This window comes from Tachysurus fulvidraco, chromosome 1 (assembly GCF_022655615.1).
Source record: "Tachysurus fulvidraco isolate hzauxx_2018 chromosome 1, HZAU_PFXX_2.0, whole genome shotgun sequence".
NCBI classification, from domain to species: domain Eukaryota; kingdom Metazoa; phylum Chordata; class Actinopteri; order Siluriformes; family Bagridae; genus Tachysurus; species Tachysurus fulvidraco.
This window is the reverse complement of record NC_062518.1, coordinates 30,826,789-30,848,376: the sequence shown is the minus strand read 5'-3', so window position 1 is coordinate 30,848,376 and position 21,588 is coordinate 30,826,789. Positions and strand designations below refer to the sequence as shown.

At 38.7% G+C, this 21,588-nt stretch overlaps 2 long non-coding RNA genes and 3 other non-coding genes across 7 annotated transcripts; 3 read left to right on the top strand and 2 right to left on the bottom strand.

Moving 5' to 3' along the window:
- Positions 1–9,251: 9,251 nt before the first annotated feature.
- On the bottom strand, positions 9,252–9,442 carry LOC113657650. Its single transcript, XR_003444213.1, has one exon. It is a non-coding gene; the product is annotated as a U2 spliceosomal RNA (small nuclear RNA).
- Positions 9,443–11,672: 2,230 nt separating this feature from the next.
- Positions 11,673–19,173, bottom strand: LOC113662162. Of its 2 annotated transcripts, XR_007140755.1 has the most exons (6): positions 19,036–19,173; positions 17,233–17,330; positions 16,514–17,119; positions 15,748–16,334; positions 11,898–12,081; positions 11,673–11,812 (listed from the first exon to the last, which is right to left on the bottom strand). It is a non-coding gene; the product is annotated as an uncharacterized LOC113662162 (long non-coding RNA). The 2 variants fall into 2 exon arrangements; XR_007140754.1 differs by having other exon boundaries at positions 15,748–17,119.
- Positions 18,055–20,822, top strand: LOC125141362. 2 transcript variants are annotated; one of them, XR_007140728.1, is made up of 2 exons: positions 18,055–18,165; positions 20,245–20,822. It is a non-coding gene; the product is annotated as an uncharacterized LOC125141362 (long non-coding RNA). The 2 variants fall into 2 exon arrangements; XR_007140724.1 differs by lacking the exon at positions 18,055–18,165 and adding an exon at positions 19,677–20,052.
- On the top strand, positions 19,093–19,283 carry LOC113657649. The gene has a single exon (XR_003444212.1). It is a non-coding gene; the product is annotated as a U2 spliceosomal RNA (small nuclear RNA).
- On the top strand, positions 20,002–20,169 carry LOC113657648. The gene has a single exon (XR_003444211.1). It is a non-coding gene; the product is annotated as a U1 spliceosomal RNA (small nuclear RNA).
- Positions 20,823–21,588: the final 766 nt, after the last annotated feature.

The following is a 21,588-nucleotide window of genomic DNA, read 5'->3' as shown; positions in this document are numbered from 1 at the left end:
GTGTTTAGTGTAAGTGTTTGTTGCCTTTTTGGACTCGTTTATCATTTGTAATGTTGCTCCCATTTAAAACAGTTCGGCTCAAGCCCAGACATTTTTAGGGTCATGATTGAGGACAATGTCCCGTCCAGAGACAAGCTGTTTCGTGTTGAGGTTTTGTTCAAACCACCATCAAAAATACCCTCTCTAATGAATATGTTTTTTTTTCATTGGTTGTTGCGTTAAATCTTACCCAGATAGTGCTATTTTCTGATTGGCTATTGTGTAGCCTCTTTTTTTTGATTGGCTGATAAGTGTCAGGCTCGACTAAGAACTGAGATCCGCTTGATACCTGCCCGGTTCCATAGAGACAGCGGTGCGGACAGATACATTATGGGCGCTGCGGCATATTAAATATATGATAAATAGTCAAAAAAATTTTCTGCGTGAGAAATACGATGTGTGGCGGGAGAGCGTGAGAAAAGACCAAAATGCGTGACTGTCACTCTCAATGCATGACACTTGACAGACCTGTGAATGTTTTTAATTACTACAAAAAAACAAAGAACATTTTGAGGTTTGATGTCTCGATGAAGCACTTTGGTTTCATGGCCGTGAAGAGCATTTAAGCTATAAAGCACTTCTTTTGCAATTTTCTTCAGGACCTGTAGCTGCTGAGAAGTGTCTTCTGGCAAATGGTCTTCAAAGTATTCCTTCAGTGTGTATTCACAAAGTTGAAGAGCAAGATATCCAAAATGTTCATCCTCTGCAAAGTCCACATAGCGCACAATACAAGGATTATCAAGCTGAGGAAGCCGTAAAAATTGCTCTTCATTTTTGAGGTCTTGATATTCGGACCTGTACATTCGTTTGACAGCTACCTCAGTGCCATCATCTCTCAGACCAAGAAAAACACAAGTTCCATCACTTCCTTTAGCTATCTCAAATTCAGAACTATTGCCAATTGTAAGATTCCCCAGGCGATAAACCTTACTTGCTGGAAGGTTAGCAAGCTTCTCTAGCTTGGGCTTCCAACGTTTGCTCAATGAAAGCCAATTTCTTTTTACTGGTAAATCCTCAGTGTGTGTTGCATATGGATGCACACTGGACTCCTGAACTGATGTTTTTGCAGTGTCAGAATCTTCTTTTGAGATAGTGGCTTGTTGATTTCTTTTTTCTTCTTTGATGGCATGCTGTCTGCTGCTTCACCCATGCAATCTACAGTGCTTGAGCGTTGGGTGTTTCTGAGATTTGTGTCCAGTTTGTGGAGTTTTTCTTTAATTGCATCATCTGGTCCTATATCTACAGCATGAAGAACTCTTTCAGGCACTGTGGTTACTCCACATGAGATAATATGCTCTAGGACAAACTTGTGTAGGTCAGCAAATAAACAGTAAGTAAGAATTCTGATCTCAGTTGAGTTGTTAGGATTGGTGAGAGACATACAGTATACTGTAAGTGCATCGCATAACTTTTAAAGCACATCAGAGTGAAGACTTTCAGCAGCAGGCTTTTGCTTTGAGGACTTGTCCATAGTCACATAAAGAATAGTATTAGGTGGTTGAACTTATTTCCCTGCACTGTACTAGTTGGCACTAAACATTTGATCAAAATGGGTACGATCGTGCTAAATATTTGAGGAGAAATTTCTCCCATCATGCAAATGGCAGCATGTAAGCTGTTAAGTGGCATTATCCTATGTTCATCAGGAATTCTGGAAAGCGCTCAATGAATCCGTTGATGTAGATCTCTGTTTTCATTGAGTCTTTCAACCACTTTGTGCTACTCTGTTGATACAGTTCTGCTGATTTGACAACATTAAAATTTCTTTCAAAAAGTAGCATATGGGTACAAGGATGCCCCTCAAAAAAATGTTCCCTACAGAAGTTAAAAACCTCTGTCTGAGTTTTTCTGGGAACCATAGTAGCAAAAGTGAAAAAGATTTTGCATTTTTCTACAGCTTCATTTCCTGCATGTAATCTATTAGTAAGATTCTCTACTTTTTCATCCAAATCCAGAAATCCCTTCCCATAATTTCTTTCAGGGTTTGCACCAGCTTTTATAAGTGCTTCAATCACACCACAATGTAGGTGTTCCAGTGAGGTTGGTGGCTTGGTCTTGATGTGCCTCATGACAAGCTTCTCGAAAGCACTTCATAACGATGGGTGAGAGTGCGACAGGACGATAGTCATTGAGGCAGGACACTGTAGACTTCTTTGGGATGGGGACAATGGTGGTAGTCTTGAAGCACATAGGAACAATGCCGCTGCTTAGGGAAATGTCTAGGATGTCAGTAAAGACATCCACTAGCTGTTCTGCACATTCTCTGAGCACCCTGCCAGGAATGTTGTCTGGTCCAGCAGCCTTCTGTGGGTTAACTCTGCATAGATTTCTCCTCACATCGGCCGTGGATAGACAGAGTACCTGGCCGTCAGGGGGAGGGATGGTCTTCCTTGCCGTTACGTTGTTCTGCACCTCAAACCGAGTTTAGAAGTCGTTCAGCACATCTGGGAGAGAGGCATCGCTAACACAAGCAGGTGAAGCTAGGTTTTGAAGCTAAGAATTGTGAACTTGTTTCTATCAAGCATAATGAGACTAAATTTGTGAATCATTATGCTGTTACGTCTTTTTCTATATTTGTTTTCTGTTTTGGGAGGTGTCTGTGTTTCTATGCAGGATGAACACTGATTGGTTCCTGAGGGTTACCCGGTGCCACGCCCTGCCTGGTCAGCTGACTCCCTGCGGCCTATAAAAGCCTCCACCACCTATTACTGTTTTTAGCTTTTTGGCTCACTTGCTGTGTTTGGTAACTCTTTTGCTGCTAGCTAGTATTGTGTGGGAGTAGTTTGTTGTATTCGTGTGTTTAGCCTTCCTGTTAATACTGACTCCTGCATGTTCTTTTTGACTTTGATGGGACCCATTTGGGTTAGGGGCAGGTCTGTTTTGGTGATTTCAAATGTCGACATTGGCTTTCAAACAACGGAGACCCCACCTTTAATTGAAGATTTTTTTCAATTAAACTACCCTCAACTACCATCCTGAAGAAACCTGTTCTGGATCCATCAGACATCAGTGACTACAGACCAGCATCACTTCTTTCTTTTCTTTCAAAAATTATTGAATGCATTGTTTATAAACAACTTTCTGCCTATCGCTCACTGAACAACCTCCAATATCCCAACCAGTCTGGCTTTAAAGCAGCACATTCTTCAGAGACAGCCCATTTGGATATCTCTGAGAAAAGACATACCTCCAGATCACCCAAGCTGTCATCTGTCCTTGTCATCCCTGACCTATCTGCAGCATTTGATACGGTCCACCACAAGACTCTCATGTCCACTCTCAGGATTCTTGAAATTTGAGCATTGGAATGGTTTGCTTCCTGCCTGGAAGATGGCTCAAATCAGGTAACTTGAAGGGCAGTGACATCTGATCCTCGCTTGGAACTTTCAGCGGCTGTCCTAGCTGTTAAAGTAGACATTATGCTAAAGAAGGAACTGCAACTGTCATTGGAAGATTCAATTTTCTGGACTGACAGTATGACTGTCCTTAATTATATCAAGAATGAAGACAAAAGGTTTCATACCTTTGTTGCTAATAGAGTATCTTTTATCAGAGATGCTACACAACCTCAGCAGTGGAGATATGTTCCCTCCAAAGAAAATCCAGCCGATGATGCATCTCGTGGACTGAATGTGGTCCAAGCTTTCTTAGTATGTCAAGTGACACATTGTTTCCCATAAGTAAACTGGTTTCAAGGGCTGATTACCCTGAGGTTAAAAAGGAGCTGAAGGTAAACGCTGTGATATTGCAAAATGAACAGGACGCCACCAGTCGACTTATTCATTACTTTTCAGAGTGGAAACGTCTTAAGGTGGCAGCTGCTTGGTATTTGAAGCTGAAGAAATCACTCATGCAATTGAGTCATAAGAGAAAGGAGATTTTGACTTTGGAACAGAATAACAATGCTGCTGTTAATGCCAAGTTACAGGAATTTAAAGCATCTCTGGGCAGACAAAGTTTAACTGTAAAAGACCTGTCTGAAGCTGAGATTAGCATTATTCATTTCAGTCAACAGGAAAGATTTCAAGAAGAGATTGTGGAGCTCAAGAATGGAAGTGTGGGAGTCAAAGGGAATAGCACTGTCTACCGTCTGGATCCTGTATTGAAGGATGGACTGTTGCTAGTTGGAGGAATGCTCAATAAGTCAGCCATGCCCGTTGAAATGAAGCATCCCATCCTGTTATCTAAAGACCAACATGTCTCCTCTCATATTACGAGACATTCATGAACAGGTGGGTCATGGAGGTATAAACCAGATGCTTTCCAAGCTTCGTCGCAAATACTGGCTAACCAATGCCAACTCTGTTGCAAGAAAGATAATTTCAAAGTGTGTTATTTGTCGACGCTATAAAGGAAAGTTGAGTGAACAAAAGATGGCAGACCTACCTTTGGAAAGAATTACCCCTGACCTACCACCTTTTACCAATGTAGGAGTGGATTTTTTTGGCCCCATTGAAGTAAAAAGAGGACGGAGTAAATTGAAGCGCTATGGGGTAATTTTCACTTGTATGGCAAGTAGAGCAGTCCATTTGGAAATGGCACACTCTCTAGATACTGACTCATGCATTAATGCTATATGCAGATTTGTTTGTTGTCGTGGACAGGTTTCCCACATACGATCTGATAATGGGACCAATTTCATTGGTGCGGAACGAGAGTTAAGGGAGGCTCTTATTGCATTAAACAAAGAAAAGATTCAAAAGGCTTTATTGCAGAAGGGAATTCAATGGAGCTTTAATCCTCCTACAGTTTCTCATTATGGAGGAGTATGGGAGCGCTTAATTTGAATGGTCAGACAAATTCTTTGTGCTGTCCTTCGACAACAAACATTGGATGATGAATCATTGCAAACTGTTTTGTGTGAAGCAGAAGCAATTTTGAATGACCGACCGATCTCTAAATTATCCAGTGACCCCAGTGATCTGGAAGCCCTCACACCAAATCACATCCTGCTTTTAAGAGGAAACCCTGTTCTGCCACCTGGATTATTTGAAAAGACTGATCTGTATTCCAAAAGAAGATGGAGACAGGTGCAGTATATTGCTGATTTATTCTGGAAAAGATGGGTACAAGAATATTTACCCTTGCTACAGAAGTGCCAGAAATGGAACAAAGAGCAAAGAAGCTTTGATTTGGGAGACATTGTTATCATTGCTGACAATACTGCACCATGTGGCTCCTGGTTACTTGGAAAAATTATAGATACTTATCCAGATAAAAAGGGTTTGGTACGTTCAGTAAAAGTTCAGACCAAAAGTATACTAGAACGCCCAATTTCTAAGCTTTGCCTCCTTGTAGCAGCAGACTGAAGGGATTATGCAGTGTTCATATGGTGTTTAATTTTGTTGTCTCCTGTATATTTGTACACATTTCAAATTACTGTATGGCTCCATTTTATATGAGTTGTGTAATTGCCATAAGCAATTAAGGGACCAGTGTGTAGGAGCCTTATATGAACATACCATGTTAAACCAGTAGAGAGCAATCTCTTTTAATGAATATAATGAGTGCACCTGGGATTGAGGGAGTGTTTTTTGTGTGTACGGGGGAAGCTCACAGTTTTTTGACCGTGAAATATGAGTGCGAATGGGATCTTTACAAGGAATATGTGAGATGTATTGTGTTCAAGCATATACTTTCATCGTTTTGGAAATTTGTTAGTTGTTTAGCAACACGTGATATGTTCAGGATTGGCGTGGACTATGAACTGTGTTGAATGAACAATGGAACTATGATGACTGAACGATATGCTTGTTCCAATAAAAATATGTAACAGCATATAAAGAACATTTGTATTAATTGACACGTGTCAATTAATAGCTCACTCCCCACACACGATTCACCTCTGACTTTTGTGGAAAGTCAGCCACAACCCATATGAGAAAGTGACGGACTACTCTTAAATCATCTCTTAAAACTCACTTGTTTAAATTAGCTTTCTCTGATCAATCTTAAATTATTTAAATGTAGATAATTGTTGTTTGTTGTATTGATTTTATATTCACTACTCAATTGTATTGTCTTTGAGTGCCCTGAAAGGCACCATTATATAAAACGTACCATTATTAATAATAACACTTAATGTTTGACAGCTAATGCCACATTTGCATAAGTTCAGCATTATCTGATATGATTGAACTAGATAATTTTTGTGAAAGTCTCCAGTGTCCATGATAATGGTTGGATAATTTATTTGGCCCAGCCGAGGAATATCAGGCTTCACCTGCAGTCTATACAGTATGTGTGTAAAAAAAATATTTATATTCAGTAAAAGATTTATTGGGCAACGGTTGAAATTACAGCTTCACTGAACATGATAAAGAATACGTCAAAAAATGAGAAACCAATGTACTGGTGTTTTATACTAAAAAAAAGTCTAATCATAATTATAGTTTACCAAAAAAAAATACTAAATATGGTGTACAGTAGAATAATGGTCACTTTATTTCTCCACAGAACTTTAATAAACATTGTGCACAAACTGGGGGAAAATGTGTACACACACTGAGAATTCCTTGTAGTAGGGTGGGAGGAGCTTTGTCTCCACTGCTGCGTTAAATTGTTAGTGGCTCTTTGTTCAGTGTGGCATCCAACAGCTCATGGGAAGATTGAGTTGATGAGTGCTTGAACTTGTAAGTTTATATTATATTAATTTCTGTATTTCTTTAAATATATTTAAGTTGTGTAATGCTTAGTATTATTGTTTGCTTCATATTTGCAATTTTGTGATTGATTGATTTATGCGTTTAAAATTCTAAAATATTTTGTTTGATTTAGATACCATACAACTCTGGTCTCATGATTGCCTGATAATAAAATGATAAGGAACTGGATTATTTGGAGCTTCTGTGTTTTAATGGGCACACCATCCTGGTAGCACGTTGCCTGAACTAGCCTCTATCCTTATCAGTAATATACACACACACAAAGCATTTTAAAACATTATTCTCTACAGTTCTTCAGCTGCCATCTGGTCTACAATTGAGAGAAACTCTTCATAACTTTCGAATACCCTGTTTTCCAGTCCTCTGGAATGTGGCATCCTATTTATAGGGCAGAAATTTATTTTTTTTTTGGCCACAGACTGGTTGCCAACAGTGTCCTGACTGAAGAGCATTATATGATGTGTGGAGGGGCCCGAAATAGCAGGGGTGGCTGTCATCCACCAAAATCTGGTGTTGAATTCTCTCGTATGACTTCAAGATCGCGCTCTTCTCCAGGCTGGCGCGAGATGATTGAGGAGTCCGCAACAACAGCTGTTTCACCAGTATGTACAGGCTAAAGAAAGTAGAAAACAAATATTTAGAACAGTACATAAGGAGAGACTCATCAAAATATGTCACTATACATTTTCCTTGCAATTTTAGTAGATTTGATCTTTGTCAGTGTGGGAAAAAAACAGTTTAGTCATTCATAAACCAAACGCTTAGCTATTTTGACCCTCTGGATGACAGCGTACATGTACATTAAGGAAAATATTTCGTTTTTACACGGTGTTCTGCAGTTCTCTAATAAAAGGGTATCACATGTATCGTACCATCTCCTTCTGTGCTCCCGTTGTGGACAATGTGACTTCAAGGCAGCGCTGAATATTATTATTAATAATTTGTGAATACATTTTGAATTACGTTTGGATTTTACTAGATGTATATAGCCTAAAACAATCGGCAAAAATAACTGTTGGATTTAATCTTCATGATAATGTGGATATAACGTATGAAATGGAGTGAAAATTAAATGTCATTCATTCTTATAATCGTTTTTCTCACATTTATTTTCTACAATCTAACTTCCGTTCACGACCTCACCATCTGTGTCAGAATGTGCGTACGCACGGCTCAAAGTTTGCTTAAAGGTGCGCACATTCTCCCGTCACGTTTGTTTTTTATAGAACACAACCTTTGCGTGGAAACTGGCGTATGTACGTTTCCAGCCCCGTTTTGTGCGTACGCACACTTTATAAATGAGGCCCCTGATCTTGTCTTTTCAGTCATATTTCGATATGTTTACAAGACAGCAAACAGTGTGATGAATGAATGAATGAATGAATGAATGAATGAATGAATGAATGAATGAATGAATGAATGGGCCTACACTTGGGTTTTACAGTTCAAGTAACTTACATTTTAGACAATATTGACTGTTTTGGTCTATTTTAGCAGCGAAAATAGATCTGATGAATCCAAACAAAGATCACAGCATAGCGCGTCTCACAGCGTTTTTGAATGATTCAGTGATTTGAACGAATCGGTTGAGTCTGAGATTCAATGACCCATTCCCAAACATCTGTCTCATTCTTGATGAATCGGCCGTTTGAACGAACGACTCAATGACTCGCTTAATAAAACCACTTATCACCTGTATTTCCGCGCTCACTAACGACAAACCAGTCCAAACACATTTTAATTTTTATTCAGGAGTTATGTATATAGAAAACGATAACTTCTGATGAAAGTAGTTTAGTGATTAAAAAAATTGAACAATTTTTTTTTCAGATTTTACATTTTCCCTCCCATCCTGTAGCTCATATGGAATATGCAGTGCATCATGAATATATGGAACGAGATCCACGGTATTTAATTAAAATGCGTTATCTCAATACATCTGCACTGTACACTAAAGAGAGTCAGTACAAAGCAATCGCCAACACTGTACGGTAAGCAGTAGGAGACAAGAATAGCGAGTTTTATTCAGATAGTGTTAAAGCCCCGATACAGTTTCCCTTTCCCCCCCGGTTAGGGTTAGGAGGAGAGGTAGATCGAAGATAACAACATCCGATAAAGTTTATTTATTGCACATAAATAGAGAATTGCTTTGAACTTCCAATTCCAGGTGACTATAATGTGAATATTTGGACAAAGATTGGTAAACAAGCACAAGCACAGAGCGCGTTTCTGTGTCCGACCGCTAATACGAGCCCGGGCGCCATATTTCTGATAAATAGTTCCGGAAAAATAGTTCCATGTGTCACACTTCGGATGTCCGCTGCAGAGAGAAATTGTGATTATAACCGTGTAAAACGCGCTACTGTAAAGAACAGAGTAACCTGGCTGTATAAAAACCACACTGGCTTTAAATAAACATTCCCCTTTTCCGTGTTGAGCTGTGAACATAGAGAGATAATAAAGCACTGAAATACTCCGACTACAGAAACATGAGTGTTGTATTAGAACTAGAGAAATGCAGAGCTGTAGCTTTCTTTAACAGTACAGAGGGGGTGCACCGTTCCCGGAGATACTGCAATACCGGGTCGATGCGTGGAGTGGACGGAGCAAGCCCCTATTCCATCTCCCTGCTCCAAAAATCAATTTAATATATGGTCCCCGGGTAGGGGACGTATCAGATATTAAACTGATAAGAACAGATACTACACTTGATCTTAGCCAAAAGGCCGAGAAGCGATACCGACAGCTGCAGACAAGAAACGGTGTCATTCTACACAACTGTAAACACGAGGACGGTAAATACCGTTTTCTCTTCATATTCGCGAATAACATCATTCAATAAATGGCGAACATATTGTAAATGCTAAAAACAGCAGAGGAAATGTCTATGTAAGTAATCCTTAATACCTAAACACCTAAACACAAAAGGAAACGATAATGAATTCAAAAACCGACCAATCAGAGACGAGAATACAAACTCCTCCACACTACAATATCACGCTGGGTTAGAAAGTAGTTTTCAAAACAAACCATTAAACTGCTTTAAAATCATTCAATTGTAACAACGAACACATGCAAAACCAAATGTGGAGAATTTAAAGAGATGTCACAAATGTATCTGAATTATATAACAGTGCCTCTCAGTGGTCAAATGTGGTATTGCAGAAGGAAAACGGCGTTAATTAATAACCCACTATACTCGGTGTTCAGCTTCTTATACACGAGGCTTTCTCACACAATAAGAACAGGCAACCTAAACACAATAAGAAGTCAGAATCACCAAACTGCATGTGAATTTCACCATAAAATGATTTATAGCAATTACATAGAAAACTTTTACCATTTGTGGTGCAAAGGATGAAAACATTTACCAATAAAATCACTGTAACGCCACTAAAACATGAACAACGTTTTCAGCGGTCCTAAATGTAGTAAAAAGGAGAGTAAGGTGGTCTTTATAAATGCGCCACTAGGCCTCCATGTTCACACAGGACTTTAGAGGCCTGTTTAATTATATACAGCTCTGACTACCTTCATTACATTTACTCTGGACATACAGCATTTCACAACATTTAACGCATTAAGAAGATACTTATGTCTCATAAATAAATAAATAAATAAATAAATAAATAAATAAATAAATAAATCACATTTTTGTGAAACTTACACAATGTCATGAATTGCCAGAAACCCAAAAGGTTGGCAATCTGGTGGTTAACAAAGTAGTTCCTTGGGTTATTTCAGTCTCTCTGTCCCCCTCCATCCTAAGATTTATGTGGCTCAATCAATCTCAATTAAATACGAACTTTTTGCATTTGAATATGGTAAAAATATACAGACTTTAGCTCTCCAGGTCTTACTCTTTCTATTGGTTTCCTATAAATTGTACACCTTTTGTATTAAACAATAGATTCTAGTTAATTATAAAATAGATCATTTTTGTCCAAAATTCATGATAAACAATTTTTAACCGTTCGCTTGGCCCAGTACAGGGTTGTCAGGCCTCAGCTTCAGACTGTATACTATTTGTGCATCGGTTTAGTAATGAAGAAATATACTGCAGGTGTTAATTATATTAAGTAAAATAGATTTATTGGAACAAAGCACAAAATGGGCAACACTTGAAAAAACAACTCAGCACAACAGTGTAGAAAGTACAGGATCACTGAACATGATTAAGAAAACGAGTGATCAAAAATATAATTAGTAATCGGTTAAACAATAGTAAAAAAAATGTCACCATTTTTTTTTTTACAATTTATACAAAGAAATCCAAGTATGTACTAGTTTTATAGCTGAAACGATATGAAGTAATAGACAATTTGTGATTATAATAGGTATGATGTAGAAAAGAGGTCACTTTATGTCTCCACATCACTTTAAAAAAACACTTTTGCACATTCTGCACTAACTGCGGAAAACACACACACACACACACACACACACACACACACACACACACACACACACACACACACACACACACACACACACACACACAAGCATTTAAAAACATTACAGTTTGTACGACCCTTCATTTTTCAGCTGGTCGACAACTGACGTAGACATCATTTTTGCAGGGCAGAAATGATTATTTTGGGGTTTTTTTTGGGCAGTTTGGCCACAGAGTTTACAGAGCAGGAGTTTTTCCACCCTCAGCAGTTTGGTCCTAAATTTGATGGGTGTTTCCACTTATATTGGTAGTACGTAGATCTTGCCCAGCTCTCAGTGCTGTATAATGTGCAAGTCTTTTTAACAGGAAATATGTGCACTGCCGAAGAGAGCGACATGGAGAGAGTGGCTTGACCAGTAATACAAAGAGGTACGATGGAGGGGTCATTGCCAATGAGAGTGATGTTGGATGGGGTGAAATCCACATCACTCCACATCAAAGAGTCCAGGCTGAATCACCTTTTCCTCAGACCAGGTCTGTTGTTGACGATGTCCTAGAGAGAGAAGGGGCCAGAATAGCCCATACTCTGGCTGAAAACCGGAGCAGCTCCTTGTGGTGCTGTTCTTTGCCACCAAACACTGCATCTGAGCTCCTGTCCGCGTTTCACAGCACAATGTCGCTTATCAGGTAAACCTTGAAGCTGCACAGTGGGGACCTGAACGTTCCGATAAAGTGTAATTGAATAAAGACATTGTTGTGTGTTTCTTTTTGTTGCAAGTATACAGACTACATTTGTGTACCTGGAATTATATTAGACAAAGCTTTGTGAAATCCCTCCAGGCTGTTGCTTCCACGCAGACATTTGTAGTAGGGCACATCAATGTCTTTGATGGTCGTGCTACGTACTACTTTGTACACGATTGTGTTTGGCGGATCCTGGATCAAGGTGTCATTGCTGACTTGACCACACCTCGTCAATGGCCTCTGTAAATACACACAGTCCATACATTAATACAGTGTATAATGTTCACTTTGTGTTCAGTAGGGAACTTTTTTTAGGTCTTTGACTCACTTACTGAAAATTTATGGGAATTAATTAGAAATTTGTAGAAATGTATATAAACTGTATCATATAAAAGCATAAAAAAAATTTTTTTTGGACATAAGCTGACATGCATGCAATCCTATACAGATACAGATTTTTTTAAATGACATTTTGACAACACTGGCTAAGGTTAAATGTATTCACACATGAGATGGTGTGTGTGACATTGTTCTATAGAACAAGGCTTTTGGAAAAAAGCTCGAAAAACACTTATGCAATGTACAGATATGTATATAATTAGTTGAACAATTTGAATATTTTACAATTAATGCAAATTAATAGAAATAGTCTAAATCATGTGTGTCAACATCAAGGCCCGTGGGCTAAATGTGTCCCACCACGTCATTTTATGTGGCCCGCGAGAGCTGAAAATGTCTGATTATCTTACAATAAATAAGTCAAAGGGTGCATTGACCATAAACTACATTTCCCATAATGCATACAGATCATGCTACCCGTGAAGTAACGGCATCCCACCACTAGATTGCAGTGTTTCCACATCAGTGCCATTTTCCGAATTAAGATTTTTTGCATGTTCTCCCTGTGCCTCGGGGGTTTCCTCTTCCTTCACTCACACACTACAGACAATTTTCCAGAGATGCCAATCAACCTACCATGCATGTCTTTGGACCGTGGGAGGAAACCGGAGTACGCGGAGGAAACCCCCGAGGCACGGGGAGAACATGCAAACTCCACACACACAAGGCGGAGGCGGGAATCGAACCCCCAACCATGGAGCCCCCCCCCCCCCCCCTTTTGGTTTCATAAACTGACAAATTAAAAGGATTTTAATTTGCAGTTGCATTTATTTTACATTACAATTAGTTACATTTATCTACATTTATACTGCCTCAAAGTTACATCTGGCCCTTTTAGGGCAACCATTATGCTGATGTGGCCCTCCATGAAAATGAGTTTGACACCCCTGTTCTAAATGAATAAATACTCCTCAATCAGCATGCTTGCTAAAACAAAATATAACCTACTATATACAATAGTTCAGTCAAAAGTTTGGACAAATCACATTTTTTTGTTTTTGAAAGAAGTATCTTATGCTCATTTAAGCCTGATTTATTTGATTATGATGAAGAAAACATAATTGTGTAAATTTTAACTTATATCAAGTAATGAATCTTGAAAAATGATAACAGGTTATAAAAAATTATGAGGCGCAAAACAACTCTAAAACTGAGGTGAAATCAGCATAATAGAATGATTTCTGAAGGATCATGTGACACTGATCATCACATAAATACATAAATACACTATTTTATATTATATTACATCAGAAAGCCATTGTAATAATAATATTTTACAACAATATTTCACAATCTGTTTTGTCCCATATTTTTGATGAAATGCAGGCTTATCATAAGTATTAAAAAAAGTAATGTTTCCAAACTATTGACGAGGACTGTATTTAAAAAATAACAAAATTATTACTCTGTAAAATAACAGAAAACTTGCTACCAGAGAGAACAGGAGAAAGAGCAGCATAGCTTGATCTAGTTAGCCTCATAAATGTCAAATTGTGCTAGTTTACATTTAGCATATCTGATTTACTGGCTGGTTAGATAACACATAAACACATTTTGGTATTTGCTAAATAAACATTAATACCATAGATAAAATATATTTACCAAAGTAAATACATGCAAACAAAGGAAAATGCATACCTGTGGAATCAATTTTTCTGTGGTAGTCAGAGCACGGGGAGGGGGGGTTGGTTTGTTGTGGGTGATAGTCTTTTTATTGTCTTGCCTATATGTCTACTTAAGTCAGTGTATTTGTGTTTACAATGATATAATTTTGTTGCATTATAGTTATACCACCGGTGTCCAATCTTATCCACAAAGGGCCGGTGTGGGTGCAGGGTTTCATTCCAACCAAGCAGAAGCCACACCTGATTCCAGGTGTTTAATCAGTTGTTCTTGGCTTTTAGCAAACTCTGGTGTGGCCTCTGCTGGTTGGAATGAAAACCTGCACCATAAGCGCAATGGAGTTTTAAATACAACTGTATGTAATATGTAATTTTGTGTGCAGGATTCAAGAAATAATCTGTGTTATGTTATGAAGGAACGCACAGTGCATTAGGAGGTATGGCCTCAATAGTTCTGCAGTAGGCAAAGTGCTGTGTGCATGGGATTGATGAATGTGCATTGTAGAAATTCAACTGAAATTGCAGTAAATTTGGTTGTTTTAACCAAGATTATCCTGCAAGATTGTTATTTTCAACTACATTTAAGTTCCCTGTTATAGGCTGACCTGCAATTTTGTAAATTCCCAGTTAATCCCATTAATTCCTGTTAATTATGTTGGCTTTGTAGAAGCCAACATTCTGTTTTCCTATTTAAGCTTAGACAAAAATTTATTTATTTCCTCCTAGGGCTTTGCACCACTTTTCTAAGCGATCCGAGTACCGGTACTTCTGATACCGAGTCTCAAATTGGCCTTTTTTCCCCATAGACTCCCATTATAAACTTTGGAGGTTTATAACTTGGCAAGCTTGACTGTCCTTTCTATTGTCCCTCAGTCAAATACACTGTCTTAAGTGTCCCCAAAATATGCAAAATCAAAAAACTTTTTACAACATGGACATGTGACATATCAAAACACAGAACAATGAGGGGAACTTCCTCACAGGTATTCTGATGACGTCACGTGACGTCACGTGATGTCATGTTATGTCACGTGATGTCACGTGAACATGAAAAATTAGCACAACATGGACTTGTGACATATCAAAACACTCAGCACAATGAGGAGAACTCCCTCAAGCATATTTGGATGACATCACATGCTTGTCTCCCGTTACCTCCAAATGTTTTGGCACCCTAGCTTTCTGTCTACTTGCTTCCAAAAGTAAAACTGACCCTTACTGTATGTCCACTCGCCTCCAAAAAGCACCAGCCTTTGCGAATATTTGCATCGTCAAAGCCAACATCAAAGTTTGTTGCAACAAACTTTACAAATCAAGTTCACTTTAATTCTTGTTAATTCCTGTTCATTCCTATATATTCCTGTTAATTTTTTTGGAAAGTTTCCAGCAGTAAAAATTCCTTGAATTTGGCAACACTACCCTCCGCACATAATGTTTGAGCTGTTCCCTGGAAATGTAGTGACGGACCACATCCTGATCCGACACAGATTTCACAGAGGTCCTTGGCTCTCACAGCCTTAACAAGCAGCTCCAGGTCTGTGCGGTTGTACGCCAGCCCTGCCCCAGCTAATGCAGACTTGAAGGCAGCATATTTGATGTGACACTCCATGCAGATGGCTGCATCAAACCAGTGGATCCAGACATGCACTAGGTTGATATCACAGGCCTCATAGTTACTGTGGGGTGCTTATTTTTTCAAGGCATCACACTTACAAATAAAACCAATGTAGTTTTTTCACAGCATTCTATAATCTATTAATACATTCTTCAGTAATATTCCCAAATTGTCCATGCAGAATCTTTTCAAACAATTGTTCCCCTGGATTATTTACTTGGAGATATTCTCTAAGGAGGTGGTGAACTGGTTACAACAGCACTGTGATACCTCAGAAACGTTGTTGTCAAGAAGACCTTATACATTCCTGTCACACTCTCACAGTGGCACTGTTCATCTGTGTCTGGAGACCATGCTGTAAGGTTCACCAAGACGGGAACATGGATCCGTTGAAAATAAGACCTTTGGGACAGCATTGCGCACTCTTGTATCTTTAAGGTTGTCATGAGAGCTGCCATCCTAGTCCATCCCCACATCTTTTTTTTTTTTATCTTAAAAACACTTGAAAACATAATGAATATATACCCCCCCCTTCCTTTTTTAATAAACACAACACAAAAAAACATTACAAACACATACAACCGACACATACAACAAACACATACAACAAATGAATAAGGGCCTATTTACATGGTCCTTATGATTGCCAAAAGATTTTTTTATGATATTAATGGATCTATGTGGAACCATCTCTTACCAGGTTGTCAGTTTTTAGTTTTGTGGCAGAGCTTGTGAATCTCAGCTTGTGATCAGCAGTTCAGTTTTGCCAGGACTAAGTTTCAACTGATGAGCCGTCATCCATGATAATATGTCTGACAGACGTGCTGAGATCCGAACAGAATCTGTGGTATCTGAGGCTAGGTAAGACAATATAATTTGTGTGTCATCAGCATAGCAGTGGTAAGAGAACCTGTGTGAGGAAAAAACTTTACCAAGAGAGTGAGTGTACAGAGAGAAAAGAGAGGAACAAGTACTGAGCCCTGTGGGACAACAGTGGAAATCTGCGTGGAGCAGATGTCACTGCCCTTCAAGTTACCTGATTTGAGCCATCTTCCAGGCAGGAAGCAAACCATTCCAATGCTCAAATTTCAAGAATCCTGAGAGTGGACATGACAGTCTTGTGGTGGACCGTATCAAATTCTGCAGAAAGGTCAGGGATGACAAGGACAGATGACAGCTTGGGTGATCTGGGGGTATGTCTTTTCTCAGAGATATCCAAATGGGCTGTCTCTGAAGAATGTGCTGCTTTAAAGCCAGACTGGTTGGGATATTGGAGGTTGTTCAGTGAGCGATAGGCAGAAAGTTGATTATAGACAATGCATTCAAGAATTTTTGAAAGAAAAGAAAGAAGTTATGCTGGTCTGTAGTCACTGATGTCTGATGGATCCAGAACAGGTTTCTTCAGGATGGTAGTTGAGGGTAGTTGGTATATGACCAGATGTTATCGATCCATTGATGATCGTGGTGATGAAGGGCAGAAGGTCTTGCGAGATGGCTTGGAGCATAGTGGAGTGGAGTTGATCAAGATGAGGGGAGCAAGATGAGTTTCTCTTCTGCTGCTATGGGTTGAGAAATACGACAACCAAGGAGTAGGAGGATCCTGTCTGTGAGATGGAGTGCAGTCGAAGCAGAAGTGAAGGACCTGCAGATAATTAAAAAGAAGCAAAGTTTTCTGCAGTCAGGGAGGATGAAGCAGGTGGAGCGGGGGGGGGGGGGGGTCGTTGAGTAGAGAAGAGATGATGTTATGGAGCTTACAAGGGTTTTGTGCTTTTTCCTTATAGAAGGAAATCTTGGCAGAAGTCATGTCTGAAGAGAACTTGGCCAGGAGAGTAGGGTAAGAGACAAAACACTTGCTGAGTAAAAGAAAAGGAAAGAAAAGTTTAATATTTACGGTGTCACAAGTCACAGGATATTGTGGCTATGTCAATACACTAACATCATTATATGTGAATGTTTAACTACTGTATAGTGCTCAGTACCAGCTGATGAAAACAGTTCCCCAAAAGGCCCAGACTCTCCTGAGGTTTTTGAATAAATTACTTAAATATAATGAGGAGTTTTTTTCAACACTGTTGTTCTGGGGTTAAGGCGCTGAGAAAAATATATTGGCAAATAAAGCCAGATCTGTTATGTGCAGAATGCCATCCTTCATTGTTAAAGCAACAGAAAAGCTTTGGTCAATTTGAGATCTCTATGTACCAACATACTCGCCAAATTTCACAAGTCACTAAATATCGTGGCTATGGAAATACATACATTTTGTGATAAATAGTTTGAACAATGGTAATTAAAGACACTGCAGTTTTCAATAGCTCAGATGCTTACAATCAGATATTTGGTTGCATTTACAAACAAGATACTTTTATCAAGCTCAATGGATGTACACAAAAATTAGGAATCTCTTGTTTATTATGAAACGTATACAATTTTTTAGCAAAACCAATAGAAAGAGTAAGAGCTGGAGAGCTAAAGTCTGTATATTTTTACCATTTACCATATTCAAATGCAAATTGTTCGTATTTAATTGAGACAAAAATAAGATTTAAGTGGTGGACCTGCCTCATTCATTGTGACCAACAGGCACAGAATAGGATGGAGGGGGACAGAGAGACTGAAATAACCCAAGGACCTACTTTGTTAACCACCAGATTGTGAACCTTTTGGGTTTCTGGCAATTCATGACATTGTGTAAGTTTCACAAAAATGTGATTTATTTATTTATTTTTGAGACATAAGTATCTTCTTAATGCGTTAAATGTTGTGAAATGCTGTATGTCCAGAGTAAATGTAATGAAGGTAGTCAGAGCTGTATATAATTAAACAGGCCTCTAAAGACCTGTGTGAACATGGAGGCCTAGTGGCGCATTTATAAAGACCACCTTACTCTCCTTTTTACTACATTTAGGACCGCTGAAAACGTTGTTCATGTTTTAGTGGCGTTACAGTGATTTTATTGGTAAATGTTTTCATCCTTTGCACCACAAATGGTAAAAGTTTTCTATGTAATCGCTATAAATCATTTTATGGTGAAATCCACATGCAGTTTGGTGATTCTGACTTCTTATTGTGTTTAGGTTGCCTGTGTTCTATTTATTGGCCATAATTAATGTTGTTTTCGCCGAGAAAGCCTCGTGTATAAGAAGCTGAACACCGAGTATAGTGGGTTATTAATTAACGCCGTTTTCCTTCTGCAATACCACATTTGACCACCGAGACGCACTGTTATATAATTCAGATACATTTGTGACATCTCTTTAAATTCTCCACATTTGGTTTTGCATGTGTTCGTTGTTACAATTGAATGATTTTAAAGCAGTTTAATGGTTTGTTTTGAAAACTACTTTCTAACCCAGCGTGATACTGTAGTGTGGAGGAGTTTGTATTCTCGTCTCTGATTGGTCGGTTTTTGAATTCATTATCGTTTCCTTTTGTGTTTAGGTGTTTAGGTATTAAGGATTACTTACATAGACATTTCCTCTGCTGATTTTAGCATTAACAATATGTTCGCCATGTATTGAATGATGTTATTCGCGAATATGAAGAGAAAACGGTATTTACCGTCCTCGTGTTTACAGTTGTGTAGAATGACACCGTTTCTTGTCTGCAGCTGTCGGTATCGCTTCTCGGCCTTTTGGCTAAGATCAAGTGTAGTATCTGTTCTTATCAGTTTAATATCTGATACGTCCCCTACCCGGGGACCATATATTAAATTGATTTTTGGAGCAGGGAGATGGAATAGGGGCTTGCTCCGTCCACTCCACGCATCGACCCGGTATTGCAGTATCTCCGGGAACGGTGCACCCCCTCTGTACTGTTAAAGAAAGCTACAGCTCTGCATTTCTCCAGTTCTAATACAACACTCATGTTTCTGTAGCCGGAGTATTTCAGTGCTTTATTATCTCTCTATGTTCACAGCTCAACACGGAAAAGGGGAATGTTTATTTAAAGCCAGTGTGGTTTTTATACAGCCAGGTTACTCTGTTCTTTACAGTAGCGCGTTTTACACGGTTATAATCACAATTTCTCTCTGCAGCGGACATCCGAAGTGTGACACATGGAACTATTTTTCCGGAACTATTTATCAGAAATATGGCGCCCGGGCTCATATTAGCGGTCGGACACAGAAACGCGCTCTGTGCTTGTGCTTGTTTACCAATCTTTGTCCAAATATTCACATTATAGTCACCTGGAATTGGAAGTTCAAAGCAATTCTCTATTTATGTGCAATAAATAAACTTTATCGGATGTTGTTATCTTCGATCTACCTCTCCTCCTAACCCTAACCGGGGGGGGAAGGGAAACTGTATCGGGGCTTTAACACTATCTGAATAAAACTCGCTATTCTTGTCTCCTACTGCTTACCGTACAGTGTTGGCGATTGCTTTGTACTGACTCTCTTTAGTGAGTTTATCAGTGCAGATGTATTGAGATAAAAACGCATTTTAATCAACACCGTGGATCTCGTTACTTAATGGTAAAGGGTGTGTGAGGTGGTGCAGTCACTAGCTGATGGAGCTGCAATTCATACTTACCTGGCAGGAGAGATACCATGATCAAGAAGGTGGTTCACCCAGGGTGAGGCTCAGCCATTGCACCATTGCACTCTGTTGTGACCCATGTGAATTCCCCAAATGTGGGAATCTCGACTGCATAATTTCTGGTAGTGGGGGACTGCGTTCACGCTCTCCCCTGATAATCACTGTACTAAAAATCAGATATGTTTTGCTGCTGTCTGTACAATGTACATCTCTTGTGTACATTCTGTAGGTGTTAACTGAGTAAAGTTTCAAGAAGTACAGGCCTTCACAGATATCAGTGCAACTGACAATAAGTTTACTAGAAGACCCCAAGGACAACAGGTTGGTTTTCCTGGACTGTGCAAGAAATTGAAGACACACACACACACCAATGTCTTTTGATTCTCACCAGCCAACACAAATTAGGAGACATCAGGACACTGATGTCAGGACACTGAGGTCTCAACTGATATTCACTGTACTAAAGTTAGAAATTATTCTATTGCATTTGTAGGATTTGTGTATGTTGTTTGTAGCTCATGGAGATAGTGGCTTGTTTCTAGATTTGGAAGCTCTTAATAAGGAAATTAAAAATTTACCCATGCTTTTTTTTTTCGCTTAAAGGTGAAGACCCTTAAGTATGTTTTGTAAGATTCCCTTATCTGTCAAACATATTTTATTAGATTGTCCTGGACTTAATACAAGCAGAATGCTCGTATGAAGTTTCTTCAATTAAGGACATTTAATGACAAGCCTGAAAAGGTTTTGGATCTTTTTATCGTATGTTAATTAAAAAAATTAAATAAATCATATATGACTTGCTGTTTATATTTTTGTTTTTATTGTATTTATATGATATTTGTGTTTTTGGAATTTAATTTTTGTCATGAAAAAAGCTTTGATTGCAGACATGGTATTAAATAAAATAATCTGAATCTAAAGCAGAAGTAGGCCCTGAGGACATATTTGGTCTTTGTGATCACATTGTTGATAACCAAGATGGCAACCACCACTTTAGCTTAATTTCACTGGTTGTTTGTACCTTTCATAAGTTAAGACGGCAAAGGTTCACACACTGCAACTGCAGAGCAAAAGTCTAAGAAAGAAACTGTGTAAGGTCGTGTTGTTGTTGCAGGGATACTATATAAACCATTAATTTAAATGTTTAAATTAACATGAATACAGTGGTCACACCATTGTAGCTGTGTTGCATGCAGTATATTGCAGCTATAAGGTAAGTATTGATTGTTCATTTGAAGTTTACTCAAGTGGAAGTATGTAAGTAATAAACTTAGACCTGCTAGCACTATGCATTATATTTTGAAAAAGTAGATTATCTTAATATCAAAACCTTAAATTTTCTCTGGACTCTGATAAATACAGTACATGTCTAGAAAATCGCATTCATGACAATTTATGGTGATTTTATTTCCTGTTTTGCCTACATTGACACTGATGCATTAAAGAGAAGTGGGGTCCCCTTTACCAAGATGGCGGCTCTATTGACACATTCGTTCCAATGAACTGCCATAGCCAAGGCGACATCTATGTGTAGATATCTATGGTTCGCTCTAGATTCCGGGAGATTTTAACT